Raw genomic sequence first — 11655 nt, forward strand, 5'->3', positions numbered from 1 at the left:
AAATGGGACTTCATAAAATTAAAAAGCTTCTGCACAACAAAAGAAATGGTCTCTAAACTGAAGAGACCACCCACAGAGTTGGAGAAAACATTTGCCAGCTATGCATCAGACAAAGGACTGATAACCAGAATATACAGGGAGCTCAAAAAACTAAACTCCCCAAAATCAATGAACAAAAAAAGAAATGAACAAATGAATTAAACAGGAATTTTTCAAAAGAAGAAATCCAAATGGCCCAAAAAACACATGAAAAAATTCTCACCATCTCTAGCTGTAAAGGAAATGCAAATCAAAACTAAGATTCCACCTCACCCTGTTAGAATAGCTACCATCAAAAACACCACCAACAATGTTAGTGAGGATGTGGGGAAAAATGAACCCTCATACACTGCTGGTGGTAATGCAAGCTAGTACAACCACTCTGGAAAACAATATGGAGGCCTCTTAAAAAACTAAACATAGATCTGCCGTATGATCCAGAAATCCCACTCCTAGGGATATACCGAAAGGAATGCAACTCAGGTTACTCCAGAGACACCTGCACACTCATGTTTATTGCAGTGCTATTTACAATAGCAGAGTTATGGAAACAGCCAAGATGCCCCACTACCGAAAAACGTATTAAGAAAATGTAGTATTTATACACAATGGAATTTTTTTCTGCCATGAAGAAGAATGAAATATTGTCATTTGCAAGTAAATAGGTGGAACTGGAGAACATCATTCTGAGAGAGGTTAGCCAGGCTCAGAAGACCAAAAATAGTATGTTCTCCCACAAATACAGTAATATTGTTGGACATGGGTCACACATTAAGGGGAGAACACATACAGGAAGAATAGGGAAAGGTAGGAAATGCAAAACTTGAAAGTGTTTGATGTCCCCACTGTAGGGGAACTAATATAATAACCTTAAAATGACAGAGGTCACTATGGGAAGGTGACAGGGAAGTAGTGAAGAGGTCTGGTAGAGATGAATCAATTCAGGTTGTAATACACATGTGCATGGAAGCAATGGTAGGAACCTCTCTGTATATCTATCCTTATCTCAAACTAGCAAAAACCCTATGTCTTTCTTATTGCTTATGTCTTCTCTTCAACAAATTTGGAGAAGAGGGCAGAACAGGTTCTGCCTGGAAGCAAGGGAGTGGGGAAGAGAGGGAGGGGTTGGGGGGGCAGGGGGCAGAAATGGCCCAAACAATGTATGCACATATGAACAAATGAATTTTTTTTTAATGCAGGGCTTTTTAACCTCCACACTGGTGACATTTGGTATGGAGGGCTGCCTTGTGTTAGACAATTCCTCTCCCCAGTCCTGCCCTAATCACAACACTCAAAGATATACCCAGACATTGTCATGTCCACTGTGGGGCAAAATGTCCCTAGCTAAGGGAAGTTTGCACTTTTTCTAAAACCTAATGAAGTTGAAAAATGAAAGATTGCCCCATGCAGAAGCAATGTAAATTCTGATATTTGTGAGACATTTATCATGGTAATTGCTACTTCAATATTCCTCTACCTCTTGGCAGAGCAGTTCCTTATTGACAGAGCTTACTATTACTACCTCAGTTCATCCGTCTGTCATCAAATATTTACCAGGAGGCAGCAACAACTAGTGAACTTCAAAGCCAGGTGCTTGGATTCAAATCCCAGTTCTATCCTTCATTATCACGTGGGGTTTCCTCAAATCATGGAATCTTACTCTGTCTCCATAGTAACTACTTCTCAGGATGCATGGATAAGTTAAATGGCTGAGTCTTCTTTCTACTTTGAGCAAAGCACTTTTTAAAAAATTTTTTTCTTTTATTCATTTGTGCATACAATGTTTGGGTCATTTCTCCCCTCTTCCCCCTGCCCCCACCCTTAACCTCCCCACCCCCTCCCTCTCCCCCCAACCCCTTCGCTACCTGCCAGAAACTATTTTGCCCTTATCTCTAATTTTGTTGATGACAGAGTATAAGCAATAATAGGAAGGACCAAGGGTTTTAAGCAAAGCACTTTTATAAATGCTCCTAAAAAGCCAGACAGATACACAAAGATGGCAAGAACAGGGGTTTTGGCAGAGTGGGAATATAATATGCACATAATACCAAATATAATTTGAATATAATACCCAAAAAACTGAGTTAAAAGAGTAAAGCTAAAAGTGGGCAGAATAGAATTAGCTGGGCAGAAAAACTGAAATTAGAAAATCTAGAGTAAAAAACCCTCTTAAGTCCATTTCAGGACAAGACTCGGGGTTGGACTCTTGTGACTCCCACAGCTAAAAGCCAAGCCAGGTTTAGGGCATCCTTTTAAGTCCATCGTGTGGTTGATGGTGAAGACCTTCATCCAGGGGTGGTGGAAATCATGAGGTTACGTTTGATGCCTGGTGGCACCTGGCTGACTCAACTGGTGTTTGAACTGCTCTTCATAGAGCTCTAATTGTGGATCAATAGCTGTTTCTTGAGCCCCTCTCCTGTGCTTGGCTGTGAACTGGATGTTTTCCTGGGCACGGAGAAACTTAGATGTGGTTCCCATACACAAGAGTACAAACTGTGAAAATGATCACAAAGCGTTTAAAAATGTGTGTCCCCACATGAGTCATGCCACAGTGAAATACCAGAAGCTTTCAAAGCAAATGTCTACTGAATACCCGGTTGGAAAGAACACCCATGATTTTAGGATTTCATCCGGGACATTTCTCTGGGCTTTGGCAATGATAGGCTGTTCGTGTTGTCATCCTGAAAGTGACAGTGTCTCCTAGACAAGTAGAGAAAGATGAGGCAAACATGACAAGCCCATCATGTCTCCCAAAGGCTTCAGCTCCAGGGAGCAATCACTTCCCAATGTCACCCAAGTCCAGCTGGGAAGTCAGAACACATTTTCTTTGAAAGCAACGCAGAACAAAAGGACTAATAACATAATGGAGGTGGAGGAGGCCTGTGGGGCCAGCTGGAAACACAGCCGCCTCTTGTTCCAAGTCCTGAACGATGAAAGTACAAGTGAACTTTTCAGTTACAAGCCTGCCATAATTTGGGTGACTGCTGGTCCATAACTAATTACAAAGTAGTGATACAGACGACAATTGCTAAGAATTCAGAATAGGGAGCACTTTGCCAAAGTTCTTCTGATCTGGGAGCTGTCATGAGATTAACAAGAAGGTCTGAAATTTAGCCGTGCATATAATGAAAGGAAAAAATATCATTTGACAAGGCAGACTGGCCTTTATCCAAATTTTGCTGTTTTTCAACCATTGCAGCCCTGTAAAAATGACATCACAGCAATGCTTTGCTAGTCAGGGAAATCAAATGTGTGCACATCGATTGAACCATTGCTTTAGTCACAGGAATATAAGTTCATGGTTAACGTGCTGGCTCTTCCTGAGACTTCCAAGTGCAGGAAACAGATGTCTGATAAATGTACCTGACCAGACAGATTTATGAACATAGCACTACTACTCTTACACCAAAGATAGTCTATCCAAAATACCAGAGAATGACTATTACTTTTGTGTGTACGTGGTACTGGGGCTTGAACTCAGTGCCTGTGCTTACTAGGCAGGTGCTGTACCACTTGAGCCACACCTCAGCCCCTTTTTGCTTTAGTTATTTTTCAGATAGGCTCTCAATTTTTGCCTCTGACAGTGATCCTCCTATCTGTGCCTCTCCTGTAGCTGGGTCACAAGCATGAATCACCATGCTCACTTTGTTGGTTGAGATGGGGGTCTCACTTTTTGTTCAGGCTGACCTTAAATTTCAGTCCTTCCAAATTCTCTCTCCCAAGTAGCTGGGATTATAGATGTGAGCCACTGCACCCACACCTGTGTTATTTTAAAGAAAGTAGTTTCTCAAAAGGAAAAGCCATCAACTGTCACTAATTTGATCGAACTAAAATATGCCTCTGCATCTCTTTGGAATATTCATGAGGTGCTGTCAATCAAAAGCCTTAAGTCTGAAACCAGAAAAGGAAACCTGACTTGCCTAAATGCTGTGAGGTTCAAATCATCGCCATTCCTCGCCAGCTAGAACCTCTTAAAAGAGAAATGTCATAGTTCAGGTGCAGATCTAGCCTCCTTAAAAGATGGCAAGAGAAGCTCAGTGTAGTAACAGTGTGGCAGGTGCCCCACCTAAAGGTGGGGCTTGTCTACTTAGCTCATGGCACAGCCACATGGCTGGATAATCCTGGGGCTCATTAGCCACACGATGGTGTCTCTTGTGACTTGTCCTTCTATCTGGCAGAGCAGGGGAGATTTATCCCTATTTGAACTCTGGACTTTATTTTTTATAATAATCCAATTCAAGTCTAAGTATTAATTCTAACTTTCCAAAGTGGCAGGTCTTAAAGTCTATATTGCCCACTACGCTGTCGTAAGCCAAGCCATTCGCCGTAAATACCTTCTCCCCTTCCTTGTCCACACTCAAGCTAAAGGGACCTTGGAGAACATTGTGCTTGAAAAAAGGCATGGGTAGGGCAGAGAAAGATTTTTTTGTTGTGGTGATGGTACTGGTTTGAACTAGGACCTACACCTTGAGCCATTTCACCAGCCCTGTTTTGTGTTGGGTATTTTTTAGATAAGTTCTCTCCCACTATTTGCCCGGACTGGCTTCAAACCTCCTGATCTCTGTCTCCTGAATAACTGGGGTTACAGGTGTGAGAAAGATTTATTGCACAGCCTGGGGCATACCATGGGAAGAGGTAGTACTCAGTTCATTGTCAGCCACCTTCCAGGTGCAAACAGAAGCTTTAGTTCTAAATAGTTAGAAATTAGGACAGGGGACAAAAAGTAGGCATAATAAAATAGTCCCAGTTACAGATGTGTTTGGGTGGATCGTTATCTCAGAGCTTGACAGAGCAGAGGAGGCATCTTGCAGGTACGACAATCGGAGCTATTCCAGTAAATGTTTTCACCGTCTTGCCATGTTGATGTTTTCTTGTCTTTGTAAGAAAGGCAGCATGCCCCTCTCTCCTCCATCACACACAGGTAACTAGGAAGGAAGACAAAAAGCGCCACACGGAGAGGCCACATTTCCTTCTTTTTCCTTCTTTATCTTATTTCTTTGGATTTCACTCTAAGATTTTACGGATCAAATGCAGGTGGGAGCCAGGTACAGTGGTGCGTGCCTGGGATCCCAGCCACTCGGGAGGCTGAGGCAGGACAATCATGAATTTGAGGCCAGCCTGGGCTGCTTCAAGAGACCTTGTCTCAAAAACAAAACAACACAAAAAGGCAGGTGGGAGTGGGGAGTGTATTTGCCTCCTGAGGACCAGTCAAGAGGCCATGCTTCCGCAGCTTCTGACACCATCCCTCATTTGAAGGCACATTTAACACAGCAGTGTGAACAGACAGCTTTCCCACCAGTTTGTACCTGCACAGAGAATGAGATGTCACTTTGCAGAACGTGAATATTAAACTTTGCCCTCAGGGGAGAGAAGGAGAAAGTAAAATAGGTGATTTCATGTTGACTTGCTCTGGGGATAGAAGGCTCTAGTCACCCGGTGGAGAGCCAAGAGGAAGTAAAGTGCCTCACCCCGGGCGGTGTGTCACCATGGCAGCAGCTGGGAGCCACAGCAGAGAATACTGGAGTCAGCAGTCAAAACAGCCATCTTTCCTGAAGAAATTCCTGCCGTGCTGAGGCTCGGGGACCTGGACTGTAACACTGAGGTGGGTCACCACTACATCTCAAGGGGTCTGTGCTGTTTAAATGAAAGCAGGGCCAGGCACCGGTACTCACACCTGTAATCCTAGCTACTCAGGAGGCAGAGATCTGGAGGATGGAGGTTCAAAGCCAGCCCAGGAAAACAGTTTGCAAGACCCTATCTTAAAAATATCCAACACACACACAAAGGGCTGGTGGAGTGGCTCAAGTGGTAAAGCCTCTGTCTAGCAAGTGTGAGACCCTGAGCTTAAACCCCAGTGCCACCCCTCCCCCCAAAAATGAAAATAGGTACAAAGGCACTTTGTGAACCAGAACATTCTCTGTAAATAAGAGTCTTACTGGCATAAAACCATGAAGCCAGCTAGCCACACTGGCCGTTCATATCCGAAATCCTATTGTGTCCTCCTCTGACTTGGAACCATTTTCTGGGCCCAACCCGAACAGCCTGCACAGAAAGTCAATTGTGGAAAAGATTAAAGGCTACCTGGAGCATTTCCCAAGTGCCTTTGCTGCGCTGGGAAGAGTGGCAGAGGGATTATGCAGTCCCAGGGTGTCAGGCTGGGTGAGGCTGAGCTTTGACCTACCTGCCCTGTCTACCACACCTTTCTTTGTTTTCTTTCCTTCAGTCAAGATCACAGAGGCAGAGTGGGAAGGACTTTCGGGATTAAACAAATCCCTTCCAACTAGAAAATCTTGTAATTCTAGAATTCTAAATCAGGATGGATGTCAGGCATGATCTTCTTGGGTGGTAGGCATAAGACCATGGGTGTCTATTTTACAAAGGGCAGGAGTTTTACAGGATCTTCAGCTCTGGGGTAGTTAGGTAAACAACTTAATAAGGAAGCAGGTTTGTTTTCACTCATCATTTCCGAGGTCTCAGTCCATGGTCACTTAGCTCTGTCACTTCAGGCTGAGATGGCACTGTATATCAAGGTGGGAGTGTGTGGTAGAAGAGGCCTATTCAGACCATGGTGACTGGGAAGCAGTCACCCGGACAGGATAGGGCCAGGATCCCAATATTCCCTTCAAAGACACATCCTCAATGACCTCATTTTCTTCCATTAACCCTACCTCCTAAAGTTCCACCACTTCTCAATAGCGCCACAGGGTGGGGACCCAGCATTTCACACGTGAGCCTTTGGGAGACATTCAGGATCCAAACTACAGCAAACCTTTTGCATTCCCTCCCACAAACTCCACTCACATGCACTGGCCTCCTGGGTTTGAACTTGTCAGGGTCTTTGCTACCCTGGAGACATGGCATCAGTTATTTCTTCTACCAAGCATCTACCTGACTGAGTCCTTTCCAAGCCAGGGTTTTACCCAAACACCATCAACCCAGAGAGGCCATTCCTGACTCTCACACATGACTTTCTCAGAAGTCTCCCTACTGCATCCCTGCCCACATCAATCTGTAACCAGCAAAGAAACCAGAGGGGACCTAATAAACTGCAAGTCCCTGCGTGCCTCTCCTAGGCTCATGCCTCCTGGTGGCTCCCTCACAGTCAAAGTCAAAGCAAAGTCCACATGTGGGGAGAATGCACTTTCTGATGGCCTGGTGTCCTTGTGCAGTAATCAGTAGATCCCCTTTCACCTTGAAAAGTACCCTTTGCAATATAAATTATAAGATCCCCCTCCCTGTAATCCCTGACAAGGTTAGCCCTTCATGCTTATAGCACTGATGCTCTCTTATTCTCTCACCTCCTTTAGGACTTTATTCAAAAGTCACTGTCTCATTGAAGCCCTCACTGGTCACCCTATCTCACATTTCAACCCCTCTTCCTAAATCTCTTGTGGCTTTGATTTTCTCCTTCATATTTGTTGGCATCTAATATTTATTATATTCATTTACATATGGTCAGAAAAATGGAACTTCCATTTGGGTAAGCATTTGTATCTGTTCACTTCTGTATCTTCAGTCCCCAGAACACTGCTTGGGCCATACTATAAATGTCAGTTGAATTCATGGAGAGAAGTCATACTTCTGTAAGTTATGGATGGAGTAAGAGCACAAGTCTAGTCCAGAGCACAGTTTCTGGTCCAGTGTTTCTGCTGTCATGAAATTTTAGCTGGTCTAGTGCTTCTGCCCTTCCTGAGAACACTGTACTGCATGTCTCCTCCACCTCCTCCCTCTGGCTCCATTCTCACCAGCTTGCTTCACATTGCACCTCTTATGACAAGTTACCCTGTCCTAGCTGACATCATCTGGGAGTACTTCCATGACAGTGCTGAGGAAATAGGAACCCCACAGGATCCCAGTTGGGGTGGATCCTCCCCACACCCACCCTTTAGGTCACTTGAAGTCTGGGATCAAGCAACAAGATTTTGTCATTGTGGACCCCCTGTCACCTATCCCAGTACCCACACTCAAAGTCATTGTTGAAGTTGATGCTGATAATCAAACACGTCCCAAGGCCTTGGGGAGCTAAAGAACATCAGCTGCTGGTCTGTGTGAAGAACGACCTGTTAAAGGCAATGCTGCCCACTCCTCCTCATTCCCCTCGTGTCACATTATGGACTCTCAGTCTCCGAATGCCTCCATGCATTTGTGAAATTAGAAGCTCTTTTCCCCCATATCCATGAAAATGGGGCTCCATTTTGCCTGTTTTTTTTAACACCTGTCCTTAGATGTGTATCTCTTCATGTATTATAAGTTAAACACAGAACATCTTAGGTTAATTCCTTAGGTTTGGTCACTATGTCTTTCCTGACTTGGGAAAATGTGCCTGTCTAATGCAAGAATCCCTCCACTATCTCCTTGATACATCACCAAATGGAAGTGACATGGGAAGAAATAGAAGTGGCACAAGGGGTCATTTTTTCTCACTTGCTGCCTTCATCAGTCAGTCAGGAAGCAATGTCAGTCTAGCATGGAAACAGGAGCCTAAAAGCAAGGAAAGATTCTAGACACAAGACCCTGGTCAGGGTACTAGTGAGGAGGAGTATGGGCGCACACTGGGGGCTATCATTTAGATCTTCAAAGGCCGGTGAGTTGAAGGCTTGTCCCCAGCCTGTGATGCTATTGGGAAGTGGAGGAATCTTTAGGAGGTGGGGCCTAGTGGAAGGAAGTTAGGTGATCGAGGGCATGACCTTAAAGGGAAAATCAGGACCCTAGCCCCTTCCTCTCTCTCTCTGTTTCCTGGCTGCCATGAGGTAAGCAGATATTCCTGACATGATATACTATGCCACCATAGCCCAAACCACTAGGGCCACATGACTGTGGCCTGACACTTCTGAAAACATAAGCCAAAATAAATTGTTTTTCCTTTTAAGTTATCTCTCTCAGGCATTTTTTTTAAAAAACTGATACTTTATTATAACATTTTAATTGCAGAATTCCAGTCTAAATATCAGAAACACACAATTACTGATTCTGGTGCTGTCTTCCACACCCTTTCAAAATTTGACCAATGATTTATATATGCCTCGGAGAATTTTCTAGTTCAACCCCACACACCAATGTGAAATAGAAGGAAATGCTAGTCTTCTAGCTTTACCCAAACTTCCAAAGTGCTACAATAGCTAGAACATTCACTGTAGAAGGTCGTTTATTGCTGAGTTAGAACAACAACACTGTAGGCAGAGTTCTGGGTGTGTTAAAATGTGAATCGGTGTCCTGCATGCAGGCTTTGTTCTCTTTCTTTTTCTTCCTACAAGGGACGTATTACATGTAATAAAAATGTATCTTCAGATGAAACCACATTTAATGCAGATGAGCAATGATAAATCCCTATTGTTACTGAGTTTACAATGGAGAAATCTCAACTCTGGGTTATAACTCAAAATCATTATTTCAAGGTTAAGGAAACAAATTAGTTGGCTGGCTAGGAAATGCTTGATTCTTTCTAAAACCATAATTCAATGTGGACTTTTACTTCTTGCCGTATCCCAAGACAAAAATCAGGTAACCTGTATCTCCCACACAACGCTCAGAACATGCCTTCCTGTCTCCCTCTGTGCTGAGAAATGACTCCAGAATCTGGACATGTTACATTCATGGCTTGGGTTACTTGGTGCTCTAGGAACAACTGTCCCAACACCCAAAGTTGATCCACTATTTCTTTTTCTTTTTTTGGTAGGACTGGGGTTTGAACTTACAAAGCAGGTACTCTATTGTTGAGCCACACATCCAGTCCATTTTTCTCTGGTTATTTTGGAGATGGGGTCCTGTAAACTGTTTGCCTGGGCTGGCCTTGAACCTCCATCCTCCTGATCTCAGCCTCCCAGGTAGCTAGGATCACAGGCGTGAGCTGGGACACTCTGATAGTGAGGATCACTACACTAACGCACTCAGACAAGAGGGACATGATAGTAAAGCCAACAGTCTTTTCAAATATCACTATCATCTTTAAAACCCATATGCCTTTTTTTTTCTAATTAGAAAATCAGGAATGGCCTGTATTGCCCACCAACACATTCTTCATTAACAGATGCAAAGATATTTTAGGACTATGAAAAGCATTTCAAGGTATCTGTTTTCAGGGATAGACCACAGTCACAGAAATACTTTTCAGAGTTGGTTCATTCTAAAGTCTATCTCACAAACAAAGGCATCAGCTTTCATGAGGTACCAAGATGTGTTCTGCCAAAAATATTTTTGCTTTCATAAAGCTATATGTCTTCAAGTTCAACTATATTATATATATTATCTGTTCCTTTTCTTCAGCAAAAACAGGAACATTCTGTTTAAACTCCAAAATGAGTAATAGTGATGTAGAATGCAGGCAGAATTGAGGTTGGTTATTTTTATAGTTCACAACACGAATGAAATGAAAAGGTCTGCAACTGTCCTACATCACATCTTTCAAAGGTCCTTCTCTCCTTTCACATGAATTCATCCGAATCATTGCCATACTGATTTGAAGGCATATTTTCAACTTTCATTAGTGATGAATAGCTCCTAAGTTCATCCATTTCCTTTTTCTTCTTCATTTCTTCTTTTTCTCTCCTTTTCATTTCCTGATTTTGGGCTTTTTTCTCATTCCTCTCTTCACGGTCCCTGCTTTCTTTCTCTGCTGCTAGGTCTGGGAACCGCTCTGATTTGGTCTTCTGTAATCGGTTCAGGATCTCATTCACTTTCTTCCCCACTGTCACAATTTTTACATCCTTCTGCCTGTGAAAGCCTATCTGCCCCACATCCATGTCAGCTGTTTTCTTCAGGTTAGACCACGGTGTATATACCACATTAACGTTGTTCATCTTGCAGCCTTGAATACTATTGGCCTTCACAAGGTGGGCACAGTCCATCAGCACCTCCTTTGGAATGTCTTCTATGTTTTCTCCCTTATGTAATCAAAGGTATACATGAGCTGAAGAGAGTTTGTCCACATGAAACCAAATATCTTCGGGCCAACCATACTTAATCAGATCTTCATTTTCGTATTTATCCTTTCCCATGTAAATAGTGTAAGCAGATGAATTTTCGCTGTGGCTAGTGAAGTAGAACACCATGATCCCTGCGGCAGTGCGGGACTCGCGCGCCTACAGCAGTAGTACTGGAATCGCCAAGCTCAGGACACCAGAACAAGGCGGTCGCCGGCTCGCCGGAACTCCTCTCTCAGACATTTTATCACAATAATGGAAAGCTAACTAACACAATGGGTAAGAGCAGGAAAAATTAGCAGGGACTGTCCAGAAAACAGTGATGGCTGACAGTGACAGTGAGAAGCAAGGACAGGTTGCAGATAGGGAACTGAAGACAAGACCGTGTTCCTTACAGAGGATTTTGGAGTTTCAGATCTACACAGTAAAACCATTCTGGGTGAGAATCCAAAGCCAAAGCATAGCTGAAAAAAGAGTTTAGAAATCCATCACACCAAACTTCGAAAGGGTTGTTGCTATTTTCAGATGGAGGATGGCTTCCCGAGTTAGACTCAACCAAGGATGTGAGGAAATTTCCTGGCTGCATAAGGCAACTTAAGGATGAGAAATGCCAAATGCAGAAGCTGTGGACACTGTGAGATGGATGGATGTCACATTAGGGAGAAGCCAGTCTTCCTGTGCACCCTATAAGCAGAGG

At 43.5% G+C, this 11655-nt stretch overlaps 1 pseudogene; it reads right to left on the reverse strand.

The window, feature by feature from the left end:
• Positions 1–9722: 9722 nt before the first annotated feature.
• On the reverse strand, positions 9723–11185 carry LOC141417499 (coiled-coil domain-containing protein 25 pseudogene; annotated as a pseudogene).
• Positions 11186–11655: the final 470 nt, after the last annotated feature.

Source organism: Castor canadensis, chromosome 15 (assembly GCF_047511655.1).
Source record: "Castor canadensis chromosome 15, mCasCan1.hap1v2, whole genome shotgun sequence".
NCBI classification, from domain to species: domain Eukaryota; kingdom Metazoa; phylum Chordata; class Mammalia; order Rodentia; family Castoridae; genus Castor; species Castor canadensis.